The sequence below is a fragment of the Thermobia domestica genome, chromosome 12 (genome assembly GCF_964235325.1).
Source record: "Thermobia domestica chromosome 12, izTheDome1.hap1.1, whole genome shotgun sequence".
Taxonomy (NCBI): Eukaryota; Metazoa; Arthropoda; class Insecta; order Zygentoma; family Lepismatidae; genus Thermobia; species Thermobia domestica.
The window spans coordinates 79,269,740-79,291,447 of NC_137465.1; the positions used below are offsets into that span (position 1 = coordinate 79,269,740).

The window sequence follows — 21,708 nt, forward strand, 5'->3', positions numbered from 1 at the left end:
CTGAGGGAGCTCAATGGAGCTATAGGGATCAATATTGAAACTGGAAGAGTAAAATTGTTTTACGATTTCCGGTTTCAGTAGAGAGAAATAGGTGAAGATGGTATTTTTCTTGAGATGCTCAATCGATTTTCGAAAACTTTCGCTATCTACTACCAATTTATTTTTATGGCGATCAATGTTAAAAACGAAAACGGTTTATTCCTACCACTTCTCATTTCAATGCAGGATTAACGGAAGAAAGAAAGCTTATTCTTGAGACGTTGTTTGAATTCCCGAACACTTCTCGACCTCTCTGACAGTTTTTACTCTATGAAACTGAATATTGAGACCGGAAATAGTAGTAAATTTCTACCACTTCCGGTTTTAATAATGAGATACGGTATAGGTGGTAAATTTTCTTGACGTTTGATCGATTTCCGAAATCCTCTCGTCCCTAGTTATTTCCGTCTTTGATTTATGGCCATTAATGCTGAAACTGGTTGTAGTCGATTTTTACCACTTACGGTTTAAATATAAGGTTGTTGGAGGAGACGGACACGGAACCTATTCTTGGGGTGCTGAATGGATTCCAGAAAACTGCTTCTCGATATATCTTATCGTCTTTGCACTATGAAAATCAATATTGAAACTGGAAGTAGTAGTAAATTTCTACCAGTTCCGGTTTTGATAGAAAGATAGGGGTAGAAATGGCACATTTTTGAGGGACATTGAATCAATTCCCTAAACTTGCTTGTCGCTAGCTATTATGACCCGCAAGTAGTCGATCTCTATAACTTCCGATTTATATAGAAAATTGACGGAGGAGATAGAAGCTGTTCTTATGACGCTAAATCTATTCCGGAAAATCCTTCTCAATATTTTTTTTACCGCTTTTGGTCTGATACCTGTCAACAGGCAGAGCCGTTCTATTAGACTTCCAATACTTATGCATAACATCGTTTGGAAGTATAATAAACACAGAAAGAAGAAATATTATTCATTAAATCTATTTTCGTGCAGATTAAGGATATGGGAATTTCAAGAATTCTTTTTGCATCAGTTATTATGCCCTGAATAATAACGAGGACCATAGTGGCTCAGTGGTAGAGTGCTCACCTCTGGTGTATGAGGTTCCAGGTTCGATTTCAGCTCGCGCCAAGTAAGCTTTGTGGTGGACAAACGCCATGTGTGTGGGTTTTCTTGGGGTCCTCACGTTTCTCTCACTTTCTTCATTACAGCATTTCGTGTTCATTCTCATCATCAGAGTCTCCTTTAGTGTATCCGGTATAAGAGTGGGATGTAAAGCTAAAAGACTTAATTTCATTTCTAAATAATAACGTAATGCATTCTACAGCGTTCTATTCTTGGCTAATAACCAATAATAGCGTACAGATTGATGATATGCTTGGAAATTGATATGCCATAAAATCGACTATTCATGCAAAAAATGCACCAACATCTCCCATCTAGTCACTACAAGCAAGAATGATATCTGCTTCGTTCAGATAATATTCCTAATGAGACGAGACGAGAAGTAAGGTTTTCTCGTCTCGTCTCCTATGTTTAATAGGCCTAGACTAGTCTCGATCATTGAAGACTTTTTTCGCTCTTGTCTCGAAATTTTATTGCTGAGTTTTGTTAATTTATGTTTAAAAAATTTATGTCTTATTTTTTCTTAATTTCAATTAGGAGTTTTCACAACTGTTCCGCGTCACGATTGTTCCACGAATAGTGTGATATAAGAACATTTAAACCACATTTATTATTGGAGTAAATTATGTAATGACCAGAATATTTTAAACGTAGATAAATGCTCTTCATATTGCTTTTATATCATCATTTGTGTTGTACGTATGATGCGAAAACGTAATAATGAAATTATTTCTGTGGGTATTAGCCCGACAGCCCCTAAATACGCCACTGATCAAAAGATTTTTTCATAATTTTTAGTCCATAAATACAAGTTACACTTCATAATTTTACTAAATACGTATGTTCATTGCATTGTTCATATAGAACAATATCATGGTGATGGAACAAACTTTCTAGTGCTGTATCTCAGTTACATGAGTTACAAGTTATCCGCCTACATAAATAAGTTCTTCGTTTTTGAGTTGACGGGTTTTATCCGTAAATTTTCCAAAACAAGTGGCCACCTAATTCTTGTTCTGTCTCTCTATTTCATTAAATTATTTGGTGAACGTGAAATGTAAAGATCTATTTTCGACACAAATGTTAATAAGCCGGGAAGTAACTACTTATCTATCTTTCTTTTCCTCTTTTAAAAATTAATAAAATCACTTATGTTCTGTCTTGTAGTTTATTTATAATAATTATTATTATTTTCAAAGTGTACAGTGAATATTTTAAATATATATTTTAAACATTCTATACAGAAGAAATCGCTACTGCAAGGTTTGGTCCCGCGAGAGTTTAGATGGCTAAGTTTTATCCCTCGAGGATTTAGCCAGGCTAGATTTCGTCTGGCAAGATTTTCTTTATGTGAGATTTTCGCCAGGCGAGATTCTGGGCCGTGAGATTTTGGTTGCGATGTTTCATTCGAAATCATCAACAAATTTGGGTGGATATACGGACCAATATAGCTTTCTGTGGATATATTTTTATTGATTTCATGCAATTTGTGATCATTCCTCTGCGACAAGGCCATTACTTTTCATGTGTCGGCCAAATGTGATTGAGAGTTTGATAAGATTCCTCAGCGGAAAATAATAATCCCAGTTTGCGACCAACCGATAATTGGTTCTTTATGTAAATCAGCAGAGTAGAAGTGATACACATTACAGGTATTTTTATCTAAAATTATGAAGTGTTATGAACTACATAGGGAAAACAAGAATAAACGTCACTTTGTTCAAAACTGATGCAATTGTAGATTCCTAAGAAGTAACGTAACGTTGGTCAAAAAACTGAGTCAAAATACTATAACACACACACACACACACACACACACACACACACACACACATATATATATATATATATATATATATATATATATATATATATATATATATATATATATATACTGTTCCATAATTCGTGTAATTTTCTACAGCACGTGGAGAAGATGAAGTTTACACACCATTAATATAAAATTTGGCACTCTTATTGAGAAATATCTGAATTTTTCGAATTTTTAAAGGAAATAGGAGAAAATTGCTGTTTAGCCCCCCTTTTAGGGGTGTAAACACAAAAGTTCATTTTTCCTTATGGGAGATTCAATGTTAAATTTTGGAAGCAGTTTTCTCCAATAATTATTCGTAAAGATTTTGGGGCAAATGAGTTGTATTTGTTACGAAATGCAAAAACACTCACTCACAAAGCTAGTAAAGCCGTCTCAAACATTATTTTGGGAATCCCCCCTTTCGGGGCAAGGGGCGTAAAAAGATGGTGGGTGATGTGTTACCAAAATCCCAAAATTTATTTTTGGAGTGCCAGCAAACGTCAGATTAATCACGAATGTCACAGAATCAATGCTCCAATGCTCCTTACATGTAAGAGTGACTGATAATGGGGCTACAGCCCCCTTTCAAAAGTAAGAAAATCACCATAAATATCCTTAGTAGAGACATACGAGAAGAAGTTATTTTTTGTTAATTAATGTGAAATTTGGCGTCATTGTAGCAAAAGAGTATGCATTTTTGAAATCTGGAATGCTATTTTGGTAACGCACCGCATTAGGGGGCACAGGGGACGAAGCATTAGCAAATTTTGTTCCGGAAATGCCAGTGAGCGTCAGATTTTTCACAAATGTCACAGAATTAATATTCTAATGCTCCTTGCATGTGCCAGTAACTTATGTGGGGCTATAGCCCCCTTTCAAAAATAAAAAAATCACCATTTATATCCCTAGTAGAGACATACGAGAAGAATGATTTTTCTCAATTAATGTGAAACTCGGCGTCGTGTTAACAAAGAGTTATGTATTTATCAAATCTGTAATATTTGTTTTGGCAATGTACCGCCTTAGGGGGCACAGGAGGTGAAGCATAAGTTATTGGATCTTTTTAAAGTTTCAAATTTTATTTTGGAAAATCCAATGTGTGTCAGATTGATCACAAATAATACAAAATTAATATTCCGATGCTCCTTGCATGTGCCAGTGACTACATATTGGGCTACAGCCACCCTTCCAAAAATCACATAATTTACGGTAAATATCCTTAGTAGGAACGTGCGGGAAGGAGGTAAATATGCTTTACAATTAATGTGCAATTTGTCATTATTGTAGAAAAATGTTTTAATTTCTTTTTAAATTTCGAATCTAGTGTTAATGAATATCGTCTGTCAGTGTAACAGATTGAGGATATAGCTTCCTTTTTTTGGCATCACTGGAATATAATCAAAGAATTTTGTGTTCTTAAAAACTAAGTTGGTCTCTTCTTATAGCATAAAATCATACATAAAGTTACCAGCACATTTTTTGCACACTTAAGCAAACCAGCTCGAAATAGAACACAAAATGACAATGGAAAATGCCGCAGGTACCACGAACGAAAAGAGAAGTAATATTTTAAAAATTAAAATATTGTTTTCTTTATTCATAGAAAAAGCGTATCTTTTCCCTACTTCTTCCACAATAACTTTATGATCCCACTTTCCACATACTAGCCTACTCGTATACTGCACATGTAAGCACGTCAGGAAATCGTATACTATGGACACATAGTTATAGTAAAAACAAATGTCTCGCGAGGGATAAGGATTAGGTTGAGTCAGGCTATACCATAAATCCAAGAAAACATATTATCCCTTTCTAAAAACAACACTTTTCTTTGGCTCCGTTGTCATTAACTAAATTGCTTAAATATTTCATTAATCTAAGTGTAAGACAGATAAAATGAACTTACTTTATTCAGCATGCTATCGTAAACGAGCAAGACATGAATGAATTAATGCGATTTACTAGAGCCACTGTGAACACCTTCTCCAACATATCTGGATGACTACGCTCTGGACAATTCTTTGTTTTATGTTGCCCAATAAGGAGGAATGGACGTAATAAAATTCCAGACACATGCACCATTATAGATACAAGCGAAAGAGTGGTATTGTATTTTCTAACTAAAAATGCAAATTTACCTATGTCACACTCCCATTAGGCAAAAGAAATTCTGAGTCCACGCCCCTAAAAGAAATCCACATATGGGTATTATCTTATTGTCACAAACATTTATTTTCTAAAAAAATAATGCCAAATTTCACATTGCAAAAAAAAAAATGCTTCTGCCAGTAGGTCTTTGCGTAAGAATAATCATATTGAATTTATGATGCTCTTCAAAGATAGCTGTAGTAATATATTAGTCACTGGCACATAAAAGCACTACGAAGTATTAATTCTGCGCATCTTGCAACTAATTTGACACTCATGAGCACTCCCAAAATAAAATTTGGAATTTCTATCAGCCCCCTCCCTATGATCCCCAAAAGTACTAAATTACCCTCCGTGTCCTGCGCCTCCTATTCCCAAAATAATATTCCAGATTTTTTCTAGCACAACGCCCAATTTCACATTAATTGACAAAATATAGCTTCTTCCGTATGTTCCTGCTAAGGATATTTATTACAATTTTTAATGTAATTGTTGAAAGGGGGGCTGTAGCTCAATATCAGTCACTGGCACATGCAAAGAGCATCGGAATATTAATTTTGCATTATTTACGATCAATCTGACACACGCTGGATTTTCCAAAATAAAATTTGAAACTTTGAAAAGATCCAATAGCTTATGCTTTACCCCCTGTGCCCCCTAAGCCGGTACATTACCAAAATAATATTCCAGATTTGGCAAACGCATAACTTTTTGCTAATTCGACGCCGAGTTGCACATTAATTGAGAAAAAATCATTCTTCCCGTATGTCAATACTAAGGATATTTATTATTTTTTTTATTGTGAAAGGGGCTATGGCCCCATATAAGTCACTGACACATGCAAGGAGCATTAGAATATTAATTCTGTGACATTTGTGAATAATCTGACGTTTACTGGCACTCCAAAAATAAATTTTGGGATTTTGGTAACACGTCACCCACCATCTTTTTACGCCCCTTGACCCCCGAAAGGGGGGATTCCCAAAATAATGTTTGAGACGGCTTTACTAGCTTTGTGAATGAGTGTTTTTGCATTTCGTAACAAATACAACTCATTTGCCCCAAAATCTTTACGAATAATTATTGGAGAAAACTGCTTCCAAAATTTAACATTGAATCTCCCATAAGGAAAAATGAACTTTTGTGTTTACACCCCTAAAAGGGGGGCTAAACAGCAATTTTCTCCTATTTCCTTTAAAAATTCGAAAAATTCAGATATTTCTCAATAAGAGTGCCAAATTTTATATTAATGGTGTGAAAACTTCATCTTCTCCCAGTGCTGTAGAAAATTACACGAATTATGGAACAGTCTGTATATAATTCGAAATCACGTTTTCAGTCAAAAGTAAAAAAAAAACATTTCATTTGTTTACCTTTGGAATACCAATATATAATCTAAATGATCTAGACCTTCAAAAGTATTGTAATATTTATTTATTTATTTTGTATATTACTGTTACGCACACGCCTAAAATGCCATGATTTGTTCTTTCATTTTAGAATATATTTTTTTTTTAAAGTTATGTTTTTTTAAGAAACATTTCGTATTTTGGAATGCAAAATATTGATGATAATGCTTTTACAATAATGTTGTTTTCCTTCTGTCGTATCTTCCTTTTTCACCTCGCAAAAGTCGATGTATGGTCAAAAATGGTTGGTAAATGAAAATAGGGATATTTCACCCTGTTTGAAACGTCTTGTTATAAAATACTGAACTTAGAAGGTAAATTCTGTACCACCAGACATGTCAACTCTGACGCGAAATCGTAGCAGTTATAGTAGTATTAACTGTGGTCGTAGTAGTAATAATAGAAGTAGCAGTAATAGAAGTAGTAATATTAGTAGTATTAAAGTACTTTGCAGTCTTGAATAAAGAGTCAGTTTCCCAAACACACTACGATTAACATAGACTGACAGTAAGACCGTACGAACACGGCAAACGCAGGGGTAGTGGAGGACAATTAAGTAAAAAAATGACAACATTAGTTTCCAACCCGTCTTTGTCTGCCCGGGCCGAGCCGGGCCGGCCTGGCTCGGCCCGGAAATACATCCACCCGGTTCGGCCCTATAGCATTTGTGTCCGGGTCGAACAGGACACACCCAGCCCGTGCAGGGCTCTGATTCATATCCACTGCAAACGCTGTTTTTGTTCTATTTTGACTTTTATTTTAGTACTCAGGCGAGAATTTATTGTGTTCTATGTCTTAATTTTCTGCATTCTTTCACATATGGAAATATTCGTTTACGTATCTAAATGTTTCATTACGTATGGAGAGCTAAATGACAAACAAGCATGTGCTGATATTAATACAAAGTTTCGAAATATTGTATTATTAAGTATTTGAATCAATGTTGCTATTTTATACAATTAATAGCAAGTCTTATTATATTTAAAAGAAGAAAAACACATCTGCAAAATTTCTCCCGATTGCAAAGATTGGCTTCGAGGTTCGAACCTGGTTTACTTTTTTCCGAAGATACCCGAAGCTGGACTTTGAAAATTTTTGCCTCAAAATAGCAATAAAGAATGCCCTCGACCTTTGAGACAACATGTACCTTTCGGGAGTCAACTTCCAAAAATTTTGGGTGGGTTCTTTTGTCCCATAAAACCGTCTTTCCGCAGAAAAGAAGAAAAAGTATTCCTTTATTTTTTTGTTTATTTGTCCATACAAAAAGTTTCGTTGGAATTCGTCGTGGCCTTTACACACATATGACATACTGTTACCAGCGTTTTTTATATTTCGTGATCAAAGGTTTGGAGGGGTCCGTGCCCCCTAACCGTTTTTCTCAGGAAAATACGAAACCCGTATGCCCTCAATTTAAACCTACAATATCTGTGCAATATTTGATTCACTTCGGTTCACTTCTTCTTACCTTTCGGGCGTCAACTTTCAAAACTTTGGTGTGGGTTCTTTTGTCCCCTAAAACTGTTTTTCTGCAGAAAATAAAGAAAGTATTCCTTTATTTTTTTTGCGTATTTGTCCATACAAAAAGTTTCATTGGAATTCTTCGTGGTCTTTACACACATATGACATACTGTTACCAGCATTTTTTTATATTTCGTGATCAAAGATTTGGAGGGGTCCCTGCCCCCTAACCGTTTTTCTCAGGAAAATACGAAACCCGTATGCCCTCAAATTAAACCTACAATATCTGTGCAATATTTGATTCAATTTGGTTCACTTCTTGCCGTCTTTCGGGCGTCAACTTTTAAAATTTTGGGTGGGTCTCTTGCCGCCTAAAACCGTTTTCACGCAGACCATAAAAAACCCGTATTCCTTTATTTTTTGCGTATTGTCCATAAAAAAGTTGTGTTGCAGTTCTTCATGTCCTTTACACACATCTGACATACTAGCACTTTTCATATTTCGTGATCAAAGGTTTGGGGGGGGGTCGGCGCCCCACGCTTCCGCTTTCCCCAGGAAAATACGAAACTCGTATTCCCTTATTTTATGTCTACAATATCTGTGTACAATTTAATTCACTTCGGCTCACTTCTTCTTGCCTTTCGGGCATCAACTTTCAAAACTTTGGGTGGGCTCTTTTGCCCCCTACAACTGTTTCTCCGCAGAAAATAAAAAAAAACGTTTTTCTTTATTTTTTGCGTATTGTCCATACAGAAAGTTTGTTTGGAATTCTTGTTGGTCTTCACACACACCTGACAATCTGTTAATAGCACTCTTGATATTTCGTGATCAAAGGTTCAGAAGAGTCCGGGCCCCAACTAACCGTGTTTTTTTATGTAAATACGAAACCCGTATACCCTCATTTTATGTCTACAATATTTTTCGCAAAACTTTATTCACTTCGGTTCACTTTTTCTTCCCTTTTGGCGCTAAATTTCAAAATTTTGGAATGGGGTCTTTTGCCCTATAAAACCGTTTTTCCGTAAAAATGAAAAACCCGTATTTTTTGTTTTCAGAGCATTTCCCATAAAAAAAATTCGTTGAAAGTCTTCATTTCCTTTACACACATCTCATATACTATTAATAATATTTTTGATTTTTCGTTACCAAACGTTTGGGGGGTCGCCGCCCCACCCAACTGTTTTCTCTAGGAAAATACGAAACCCTTATCCTCATTTTACGTCTGCAGTACTTATGCAAATTTCATTCACTTCGGCTCATTTCTTCTTGTCTTTCGGGTGTCAACTTTCAAAATTTTGGGTGGGAGCTTTTGACCCCTAAAACAGTTTTTCCGCAGGAAATAAGAAACTCGTATTGATTTATTTTATGGTTATTTTCCATACAAAATGTTTCGTTGCAATTCTTCGTTTGCTTTACACACACACCTCACATACTGTTATTAGTACTTTTGATATTTCGTGATCAAAACTTTGGAGGGGTCCGTGCCCTTTCCAACAGTTTTTTTCAGGAAAATACGAAACCCGTATTCACTCATTTTACGCCTACAATATGTGTGCAGAAGTTCATCCATTTCGATTCACTTGCCTTTGCTTTTCGTTCGTCAACTTTCAAAATTTTGGGTGGGTTCTTTTCCCCGTAAAACCATTTTTACGCAGAAAATAAAAAAACAGTATTCGTATGTTTCTTGCATATTATCCCTACACTAAGTTTCGTTGCAATTCTTCATGTTCTTGACACACATCTCACATACTGTTACTAACATTTTGCTATTTCGTGATCAAATGTTTGGAGGGGTCCGTGCCCTACCCAGCTCTTTTTTAAAGGAAAATAAGAAACCCGTATTCCCTCATTGTTTGTTTATAATATCTGTGCAGAATTTCATTCAGTTCGGTTCACTTCTTCTTACCTTTCGGGCGTCAAATTTCAAAATTTTTCGTGGGGGCTTTTGCCCCCTAAAACTGTTTTCCGCAGAACATTAAAAACTCGTATTCCTTTATTTTTTGCGAGTTGTCCATAGAAAAAGTTTCGTTACAATTCTTCATGTCCTTTACACACATCTGACATACTGTTACTAGCATTTTTTATATCTCATGATCAAGGGTTTGGAGTAGTCCGTGCCCCACCCTGCCGTTTTTTTTTCAGGAAAATATGAAGCCTGTATTCCCACATTTTACGTCTGCAATATCTGTGCACAATTCTATTCACTTCAGTTCAGTTATTCTTGCCTTTCGAGTGTCAATTTTCAAAATTTTGGGTGAGGCTTTTATATTAAACCTTTACTTTATGTAACTTTTTCTTTTTCAAAATTCTTTTTTTAGGGGAGAAGGAGAGAAAAGTTTTTTCTGATATGTGTCTTTTGCCATTCATCTTTTTCGAGGTGCGTAAGTAAGATCATTTTGTAACTTTTTATGTCATCCGTCACGATAATAAAATTGTCATTCTTAACAATTTGTTTTATATCCTTATTTTTCAGTTTGCCACACTGATATATTTTTAACAGAATTAAGGTTTGGTCCAACGCCTTTTGAATTCGGAACCAACCCAACCGCCGAGCTTTTTGGGTTGCCTGCTATTGCAGGAAAACGAGAATTGCAGGTGGTAATGCACTTTTGGAGTTGTGTATACAATAACATTCGTTTTAATTCTTTTTAAACATTAACTGGTTTTTATGAGAGTTTGCGAGATCGTGACTGTAAACAAAAACATAATTGATATTTGATCCTGAACTCCAGAGGAAATTAGAAAAAAATTCTTCCGAAAATAACTCCTACTGTTAAAATTTTCGTTTTGCTTTCCAGTTTGCCTGGTTTATGATTCGTTCAAAATGCTAGGTATGACATTGAAGAAAAATTCAGCTCAAGAATTTTATCAAAACTTTTATATAATTTGACATAAATGCATTTTCTAGAAGTTGAGAGGCAACTAAATTGCTTCAAAGAGCAGAAAGCTTTAAGACAGTTATTTGGCTTTATTTGAAGATGAAATTCATAAGTAGCCTCATAGTCACTGTGGATAATTTTAGAGAGAGTGAGAGATATGTGGAGACCATTGCGGGTTTGCCCACTGCCGACAGACTGATAACAGCCGTCTAGTACAGTAGCGTATGACAGGCCGGGGGCCTGACCATAGCGCAGCAGGACATGATCCCTATGGTTTCTTTCTATTCTTTATTTTCGGTAGAAACTTTTTGGGATGAGGAAACTTTATGTTCGCTATTACAAATTTTATGCAATAGTTGTCTGACAATAGTAGTTCCATTTTTTCAGTAGTATATATATTTCATGTAATCAATTATTTCACTTTAATAACTTCCAAAAGATCATGCAAAATATAATAATAATAATAATGATAATAATAATAATAATAATAATAATAATAATAAATAATAAAAATAATACTGGTTCATAAGGTTTGATTTGTTAACGTCTCCCAAGTAACGACACGCGTTTTCTTGTGTAGAGAGCGGACTTTTTCCTAGCTCAGTAGGGAAGCGAGTAAATTCCGTCACTCTTACCTGTGTAACCGCGCGTGAGAAATCTTGACAGCGCTGCAGGAGCGCCTTCCTATCACGTTGCCTGCAAACAACATTCAGCACGGGAGGTGCTTGCTTGAGCTCATCTTTGTTATAATGATGTTTCAAACTTGCAGTTACGATCTATGAAGAGAAACAGAAGCTATTCTGCTTTTGCATGTGCCATCTTTTAAAAGCTTCTGTTACCTTCTATATTCAGTTGTATCACTCTGAAAATGAAAAATGAAATCTTTTAGTTTAACAACATACGATTATGTCCATTAGGCTGAGAGAGACAGATAATGAAGGCAAATGAATGATGATGGAAGAATTGGTGAATTGAGATTGTGGGAGAAGACGGGAGTACCCCAGACAACCCACGGACATGATGTTGTCCACCACAAACTTACTAAATCGGGGATCGAACCAGAGCCCTGTGCACCAGGGGTTAGCGCTCTACCACTGAGCCACCGTGACCTTGAATATACAAAGATGAGATGCTCTTTTGTTTTAATAGATGACAAATGTTGAAGTGTTCGGAAAATGTTCTTTTGGTGATTCGAAAACGACCCAGAGATATAGTTTTGTTTTCCGATTTCTAGCCTTGGGTTCGGTGGAAACCAAATTCTCAATACATTGTTCAGGACCAAAGTATACCAGTAGCACTTTCACATGATATTACTCCTTATCTTGTTGTAAGAACAACAACAGGAAGTCAAGGTTGTGATATGTTAATGTAATAAAATTTCTTATGACAGAGTAAGGGCGAAGGTCGCCCAGTGTTATAAACATTTTCCATTAAAAAAAAAAAAAAAAAAACTTGCACCGCTATTATTGCTATGAAAATGGGAGGAGAAAGGGGAATTAACCAATCATAAGCCTTGCCCTCAATACTAAGCATTATGCAGTTCATTACCAGTAAGAGGAAAGAAAATGAAGAAGTGGATACATGTGAGTTCGTTATTCCTACCCTACTGTTGCTGAAGAATTTTAAAGCCTGTAACAAACATCTTGGCATTTCAGCTAAACGAATAAAACGCAAGCTCTGTCGCGACGTTGCCAAGTGGTAAAGGGGTGTGGCTATGGCTAAGCAGACAAACTACAGCGCGATCAGGTGACAAGGAATAGACCTGGATGTGTGCAAAATAAACGTGGCAATACCGCTGGCCTTTCATTTGCTAGCAGCATTTAAAGGAAATTTGGAGCGCCGGCTTCAAATGCCAAGATGTTTGTCACACTGTTTTTAGTTCATTGTCGGCACACTGTCAACGTCCTGGGGCAATGCCAGATATAAGGAACGGATACTGACTGGAGCCTTAACTTAGCGAGATTAAAGACTTGCTCCCCAGACTAAGATTGGGGAGCAAGTTGTGTAGCCAAAGAAACAAAGTAGTAGAATTTTAAGTTTTTGTGCAAGCCATTATAAAGTTGTACGTTTATTTGTTTTATATTTAGTGCTTCCTTTTTAAAAGGTATTTCGTTTTAATACCAGAATCAAGAACACCTTTAAAATATTCTTCCTTCTTAAGTCTTAAGAAAACTATCTACATCATAACAATGAGCATAGTTATTTCTTGCTTTCCAGATGTAAGTTTAGTACCTCTTAAGCTTTAAATAACTGTGCAATTGGCTGTAGATTTTCAGTAAACAACAAAAATACAGGAAAAATGAAATGAAATCTTTCAGTTTAGCGTCCCACGGTTATGCCATTTAGGCTGAGCAAGGCGATGATGGAAATTGGTGGAATGAGAATGATAAATAATTTATAAATATTAAATTGTAACATTTAAAATTATAAATATAGACGTGTTGACGTTTACAAAAGAAGCTTACAAAATCACAAATTTAGAATAGAATTCCAAATTTAACACATTTTTTTTAAAAAAAGAATGTAAAACAAGTTGCTGTTTTGTAGAAAAGAAAGCGACATTCATCAGTGAAAGGAAAATTTCCTACCTAGTAGTGTTTGATTGATTTACCCTGTTAGAAATTTCTAATACTTATATTTTGTAATACGTTATAGATAGGTGTTTGCTATAATGTAAGTATTCTATTACTAAACGAATAAATATGGTACTATTATTAATAATTTAATTTATTTTGTTGTTTTAGGTGGAGACACAAATTCTGAAGATGAGCCGCATGTCCAAAAATGTATTAAATTAGTAAGATAAGCACTTTAGTTTTAATAATAATTTAAAAGTAACTAGGTCTATACAATAATTGCAACCTTGGAGCGAAGGGATCGTCATACGCTCCTAACTACACTCAGCGCTCGCTCTCGAATCATTATATCAAATTTGGTTAAGAATAATTTTGGTTCAGACATTTGGAGCAGTATCCAGTCAAACGTATGTCTAAGTCTATTGAAGAGGAGCCCCGCCTTAAAAAATTGTGTTCGCAGAACAAAACGAAAAGAGTTTCGCCTTATTTCTAATACTAAAAATTTTATTTTCTATTGCTTACAATCAGAATTCGCGCACCAAATGTTTTTTCAATGTTAAATCTATGGGCCTCCTGTTTCTTGGTAATTATTCCTGAATGGTATGTTCGATCTGAACATGCAACAGCTTACGACACTCAGAGCTCACTCTAGAATCACCATTTCAAATTTGATGAAGAATGGTCCATTCATCTCGGAGATCTAGTTTTTCGATGATTATATCTCAATGGCATGCTCGATCGGGACATACGGCCCCTCGCGACACTTAGTTTGCGCTCTCGAATCACCACCTCACATTTAGTTAAAAGTGGTTCAAGCATCTCGGAGGAGTATTCATATAACCGAACGCCCAAGTAAAGAGAAGTTACGCTCCAATAAAATATACTTCTAATTATCAGTTACTATCGTAGTCGATTACAACAAAGTAAACTGAGAAAAAAATGTATGTGGCGTACGTAAAATCGTATGTTACATTTGTAAAACCTGAATTTTTTGGACTTGACATACAGCAAACGTATAACTGAAAACGCATGTTTTATAATACTTTCCGTATATGTGCTCCATCTATACGTACTTTCTGTATGAAACAGTATAGGCGGTCAGGATCTCACATACAAATGGACGTATACAGTGGCGTATTTACGATTTTGTTTCGGGGGAGCTTTGCTAACTTTCGGGAGGGGGGCTTTGCCTGGAAATGTGAAAATTCTGCAAGATATTTAATTTACTTTACTATAGTAAGTAGAATTTCGGGGGCTTAAGCCCGGAAGCCCCCCCTTAAATACGCCACTGGATGTATATAACATATAGCTGACGAAGGTAACATACATATAGACCCTATGTAAGTATTATAAGGAAGACTGTTAGACATCAGACATCCTGCAACAGCATGATGTAACATCTAAGGGCAGTACATATGTAGGATATGGATAACCATATACTGATTTCTGTAGTAAGCAAGGGGATTCCGTTTATTTGTCTACACGACTCCAAAAGTGCATTACCACCTGCAATTCTCCCTTTCCTGCAATAGCAGGCAACCCAAAAAGCTCAGCGCTTGGGTTGGTTGCACATTCGAAAGGCGTTGGACCAAACCTCAATTTTGTTACAAATATATCAGTGTGGCAAACTGCAAATAAGAGAATAAAATAAATTGTTAAGACTTACCATTTTATTATCGTGATGGCAATGGATGACATAAAAGTTACAAAATCATCTTACCTAAGCAGTTCAAACAAGGTGAATGGTAAGAAACACACATAAGAGGAAAGCAGTTTCTTTCCTTTTCCAAAAGAAAATCTCGTAAAAAAGAAAAAGATTATATAATGTAAAGATTTAATATAAAAGCCTAACACCCCAAAACAAACATCCACACGACACAGAAAGAGAGAGAAACACAGAATAAGGAACACCAATGGCTTAGCTGACTAGCGGGACTCTCATACAAGATAAAGAGATGGGACCCTAGTTGTAAACCCAATTGTTATAATAATAATAATAATAATAATAATAATAATAATAATAATAATAATAATAATAATAATAATAATAATTATTATTATTATTATTATTATTATTATTATTAAAAATCGTCTACTTTCCCAATCTCTGACCTACCTAAGAGCATGTCTGTATATAGCGGTCATGTGAGTACCTTTTGTCAATGAGTGGCCCTAAAGGTAAAAGGGATGCAAATCTCTGAGAGAGAGGAACAAAAAACTTTCTTATGATAAATTCTAGGGGAAAGTTCGAGGAATTGCTTTTGACGGGTGCTTTCTTGTTTTTCGGGGACGGAAAATTGTATCGGCTAAGAAATTACAGTATATAATATTGCAAATTTGCAAGTGCATTTATTTACAATGCAATTTGAGGTAATAAAGAAATTGAGGACTTCGGGACAAACGACTTGTCAAGTCCAAAAAGTGAAACTATAAAGGAAAAATGAAATGAAATGAAATCTTTAAGTTTTACGTCCCACGGTTATGCCGGTTAGGCTAAAGGAGACGGTGATTATGAGAGATGAGTGAAATGGTGGAATGAAGAAAGTGGGAGGAAACGGGAGAACCCCGAGAAAACCCACGAGCACGGTGTTTGTCCACCACAAAGTTCACTTGGCGGGGGCTGGGATCGAACCCGGGACCCCAAGCACCAGAGGTGAACGCTCTACCACTGAGCCACCGCGCCCCCCAAACTATAAAGGAGATAGCTTCACAAGGATTTCTATTCATCTGATTTTCTTCAAACTTGGCACATATATACTAGACCGAAAATAAATGCACACATGTCTTTTTTGTTTCTTTCGGAGAACAGGTTAAAGGAGGCAAAGGGTCCCGTTTAAAAAAGGGTACCTTTCATTTAAAAGGACCAAATTAAAGGAACGATACTCTGCCGATGCAAAGATGACTTCAAAGTACAAAATACGGGTTTTGAAGTTTTTTACAGAGATGTTTTACAGAGGCAATGCTCCTTCGAAATGAGAAAGGACTCCGAACAATCTTTATGGAAATTGGATTTCGGTGGAATTGCTTGGAACCGTGTTAGGTTGTAGATATTATGTTCCTGAGAAAAAGTCTCAATGGACACAACCAAAAATCGTTGGCCGTTTGGCCACCATGAGGCCACTTTCTTAAAAAAAGCCGAAGAAAACGACATTCTAGATTTTGGACAAAAATACTAAAACCGTGATGTTGTAGATATTGTGATTCCGAGAAGGTCCTAATGGCCATAACCACCAAACACTGATATTTGGCCACTACAGGGCTACTTTTTTGAAAACAGCCAAACATAGTGATATTCTGGATTTCAATGAAAATCAGTAAAACTGTGATGGGTTGTAGATGTTGTGATCCTGAGAAAAAGTCTCAATAAGCACAACCACCAATCACTGACCGTTTGGTAACTACAGAGCCACATTTTTGCCAACAGCAGAACTTAACGTTATTTTGGATTTCATAGCAATTGCTTGAAACGGTGATATGTTGTAGATATTGTGATTCTGGGAAAAGGTCTTAATGAGCACAACCACTAATCACTGATCGTTTGGCCACTACGAGGCCACTGTTTTGAAAGTAACCGAAGATGGCGATGTTCTTGATTTCGGTAAAAATATCTAAAACTGTGATATGTTGTAGATATTGAGATTCTGAGAAAAGGTCTTAATGGGCACAAACACAAATCAATGACCGTTTGGCCAAAACGAGGCCACTATCTTGAAAGTAACCGAAGATGGCCATGTTCTGGATTTCGGTAAAATCACTGAAACTGTGATATTTTGTGGATATTGTGATTCTGAGAAAAGGTCTTAATGAGCACAAACACTAATCAATGACCGTTTGGCCACAACGAGGCCACTATTTTGAAAGTAACCGAAGATGGCCATGTTCTGGATTTCGGTAAAATCACTGAAACTGTGATATTTTGTGGATATTGTGATTCTGAGAAAAGGTCTTAATGAGCACAAACACTAATCACTGATCGTTTGGCCACCACGAGGCCACTATTTTGAAAGTAACCGAAGATAGCCACTTTCTGTATTTCGGTAAAATGACTGAAACTGTGATATGTTGTAGACGTGGTAATTCTGAGAAAAGGTCTTAATGGGCACAAACACTAATCAATGACCGTTTGGCCACAACGAGGCCACTTTCTTGAAAGTAACCGAAGATGGCCATATTCTGGATTTCGATAAAATCACTGAAACTGTGATATTTTGTGGATATTGTGATTCTGAAAAAGGTCTTAATGAGCACAACCACTAATCACTGATCGTTTGGCCAACACGAGGCCACTATTTTGAAAGTAACCGAAGATAGCCACTTTCTGTATTTCGGTAAAATGACTGAAACTGTGATATGTTGTAGACGTGGTAACTCTGAGAAAAGGTCTTAATGGGCACAAACACTAATCAATGACCGTTTGGCCACAACGAGGCCACTTTCTTGAAAGTAACCGAAGATGGCCATATTCTGGATTTCGATAAAATCACTGAAACTGTGATATTTTGTGGATATTGTGATTCTGAAAAAGGTCTTAATGAGCACAAACACTAATCAATGACCGTTTGGCCACAACGAGGCCACTATTTTGAAAGTAACCGAAGATGGCCATGTTCTGCATTTCGGTAAAATCACTGAAACTGTGATATTTTGTGGATATTGTGATTCTGAGAAAAGGTCTTAATGAGCACAACCACTAATCACTGATCGTTTGGCCACCACGAGGCCACTATTTTGAAAGTAACCGAAGATAGCCACTTTCTGTATTTCGGTAAAATGACTGAAACTGTGATATGTTGTAGATGTGGTAATTCTGAGAAAAGGTCTTAATGGGCACAAACACTAATCAATGACCGTTTGGCCACAACGAGGCCACTTTCTTGAAAGTAACCGAAGATGGCCATATTCTGGATTTCGATAAAATCACTGAAACTGTGATATTTTGTGGATATTGTGATTCTGAAAAAAGGTCTTAATGAGCACAAACACTAATCAATGACCGTTTGGCCACAACTAGGCCACTATTTTGAAAGTAACCGAAGATGGCCATGTTCTGGATTTCGGTAAAATCACTGAAACTGTGATATTTTGTGGATATTGTGATTCTGAGAAAATGTCTTAATGAGCACAACCACTAATCACTGATCGTTTGGCCAACACGAGGCCACTATTTTGAAAGTAACCGAAGATAGCCACTTTCTGTATTTCGGTAAAATGACTGAAACTGTGATATGTTGTAGATGTGGTAATTCTGAGAAAAGGTCTTAATGGGCACAAACACTAATCAATGACCGTTTGGCATCAACGAGGCCACTTTCTTGAAAGTAACCGAAGATGGCCATGTTCTGGATTTCGGTAAAATCACTGAAACTGTGATATTTTGTGGATATTGTGATTCTGAGAAAAGGTCTTAATGAGCACAAACACTAATCAATGACCGTCTGGCCACAACGAGGCCACTTTCTTGAAAGTAACCGAAGATGGCCATGTTCTGGATTTCGGTAAAATCACTGAAACTGTGATATTTTGTGGATATTGTGATTCTGGGAAAAGGTCTTAATGAGCACAACCACTAATCACTGATCGTTTGGCCACTACGAGGCCACTGTTTTGAAAGTAACCGAAGATGGCGATGTTCTTGATTTCGGTAAAAATATCTAAAACTGTGATATGTTGTAGATATTGAGATTCTGAGAAAAGGTCTTAATGGGCACAAACACTAATCAATGACCGTTTGGCCAAAACGAGGCCACTATCTTGAAAGTAACCGAAGATGGCCATGTTCTGGATTTCGGTAAAATCACTGAAACTGTGATATTTTGTGGATATTGTGATTCTGAGAAAAGGTCTTAATGGGCACAAACACTAATCAATGACCGTTTGGCCACAACGAGGCCACTTTCTTGAAAGTAACCGAAGATGGCCATGTTCTGGATTTCGGTAAAATCACTGAAACTGTGATATTTTGTGGATATTGTGATTCTGAGAAAAGGCCTTAATGAGCACAACCACTAATCACTGATCGTTTGGCCAACACGAGGCCACTATTTTGAAAGTAACCGAAGATAGCCACTTTCTGTATTTCGGTAAAATGACTGAAACTGTGATATGTTGTAGATGTGGTAATTCTGAGAAAAGGTCTTAATGGGCACAAACACTAATCAATGACAGTTTGGCCACAACGAGGCCACTTTCTTGAAAGTAACCGAAGATGGCCATGTTCTGGATTTCGGTAAAATCACTGAAACTGTGATATTTTGTGGATATTGTGATTCTGAGAAAAGCTCTTAATGAGCACAAACACTAATCAATGACCGTCTGGCCACAACGAGGCCACTTTCTTGAAAGTAACCGAAGATGGCCATGTTCTGGATTTCGGTAAAATCACTGAAACTGTGATATTTTGTGGATATTGTGATTCTGGGAAAAGGTCTTAATGAGCACAACCACTAATCAATGACCGTTTGGCCACAACTAGGCCACTATTTTGAAAGTAACCAAAGATGGCCATGTTCTGGATTTCGGTAAAATCACTGAAACTGTGATATTTTGTGGATATTGTGATTCTTAGAAAAGGTCTTAATGAGCACAACCACTAATCACTGATCGTTTGGCCACCACGAGGCCACTATTTTGAAAGTAACCGAAGATAGCCACTTTCTGTATTTCGGTAAAATGACTGAAACTGTGATATGTTGTAGATGTGGTAATTCTGAGAAAAGGTCTTAATGGGCACAAACACTAATCAATGACCGTTTGGCCACAACGAGGCCACTTTCTTGAAAGTAACCGAAGATGGCCATATTCTGGATTTCGATAAAATCACTGAAACTGTGATATTTTGTGGATATTGTGATTCTGAAAAAAGGTCTTAATGAGCACAAACACTAATCAATGACCGTTTGGCCACAACTAGGCCACTATTTTGAAAGTAACCGAAGATGGCCATGTTCTGGATTTCGGTAAAATCACTGAAACTGTGATATTTTGTGGATATTGTGATTCTGAGAAAATGTCTTAATGAGCACAACCACTAATCACTGATCGTTTGGCCAACACGAGGCCACTATTTTGAAAGTAACCGAAGATGGCCATGTTCTGTATTTCGGTAAAATGACTGAAACTGTGATATGTTGTAGATGTGGTAATTCTGAGAAAAGGTCTTAATGGGCACAAACACTAATCAATGACCGTTTGGCATCAACGAGGCCACTTTCTTGAAAGTAACCGAAGATGGCCATGTTCTGGATTTCGGTAAAATCACTGAAACTGTGATATTTTGTGGATATTGTGATTCTGAGAAAAGGTCTTAATGAGCACAAACACTAATCAATGACTGTTTGGCCACAACGAGGCCACTTTCTTGAAAGTAACCGAAGATGGCCATGTTCTGGATTTCGGTAAAATCACTGAAACTGTGATATTTTGTGGATATTGTGATTCTGGGAAAAGGTCTTAATGAGCACAACCACTAATCACTGATCGTTTGGCCACTACGAGGCCACTGTTTGAAAGTAACCGAAGATGGCGATGTTCTTGATTTCGGTAAAAATATCTAAAACTGTGATATGTTGTAGATATTGAGATTCTGAGAAAAGGTCTTAATGGGCACAAACACTAATCAATGACCGTTTGGCCACAACGAGGCCACTATCTTGAAAGTAACCGAAGATGGCCATGTTCTGGATTTCGGTAAAATCACTGAAACTGTGATATTTTGTGGATATTGTGATTCTGAGAAAAGGTCTTAATGAGCACAAACACTAATCAATGACCGTTTGGCCACAACGAGGCCACTTTCTTGAAAGTAACCGAAGATGGCGATGTTCTGGATTTCGGTAAAATCACTGAAACTGTGATATTTTGTGGATATTGTGATTCTGGGAAAAGGTCTTAATGAGCACAACCACTAATCACTGATCGTTTGGCCACTACGAGGCCACTGTTTTGAAAGTAACCGAAGATGGCGATGTTCTTGATTTCGGTAAAAATATCTAAAACTGTGATATGTTGTAGATATTGAGATTCTGAGAAACGGTCTTAATGGGCACAAACACTAATCAATGACCGTTTGGCCAAAACGAGGCCACTATCTTGAAAGTAACCGAAGATGGCCATGTTCTGGATTTCGGTAAAATCACTGAAACTGTGATATTTTGTGGATATTGTGATTCTGAGAAAAGGTCTTAATGAGCACAAACACTAATCAATGACCGTTTGGCCACAACGAGGCCACTATTTTGAAAGTAACCGAAGATGGCCATGTTCTGGATTTCGGTAAAATCACTGAAACTGTGATA

At 36.6% G+C, this 21,708-nt stretch overlaps 1 long non-coding RNA gene across 2 annotated transcripts in view; it reads right to left on the bottom strand.

Moving 5' to 3' along the window:
• LOC145666530 (uncharacterized) overlaps positions 1-21,708 on the bottom strand; it is a 101,257-nt gene that overhangs the window by 14,522 nt on the left and 65,027 nt on the right. The window contains exon 1 of one of the 2 annotated variants that reach the window (XR_014127770.1): positions 11,474-15,361. The exons of the other annotated variant lie outside the window; for it this stretch is intronic. This is a non-coding gene — a long non-coding RNA (uncharacterized LOC145666530). Of the gene's footprint in view, positions 1-11,473; positions 15,362-21,708 lie in introns of those variants that run through there. 2 annotated transcript variants of the gene reach the window in all.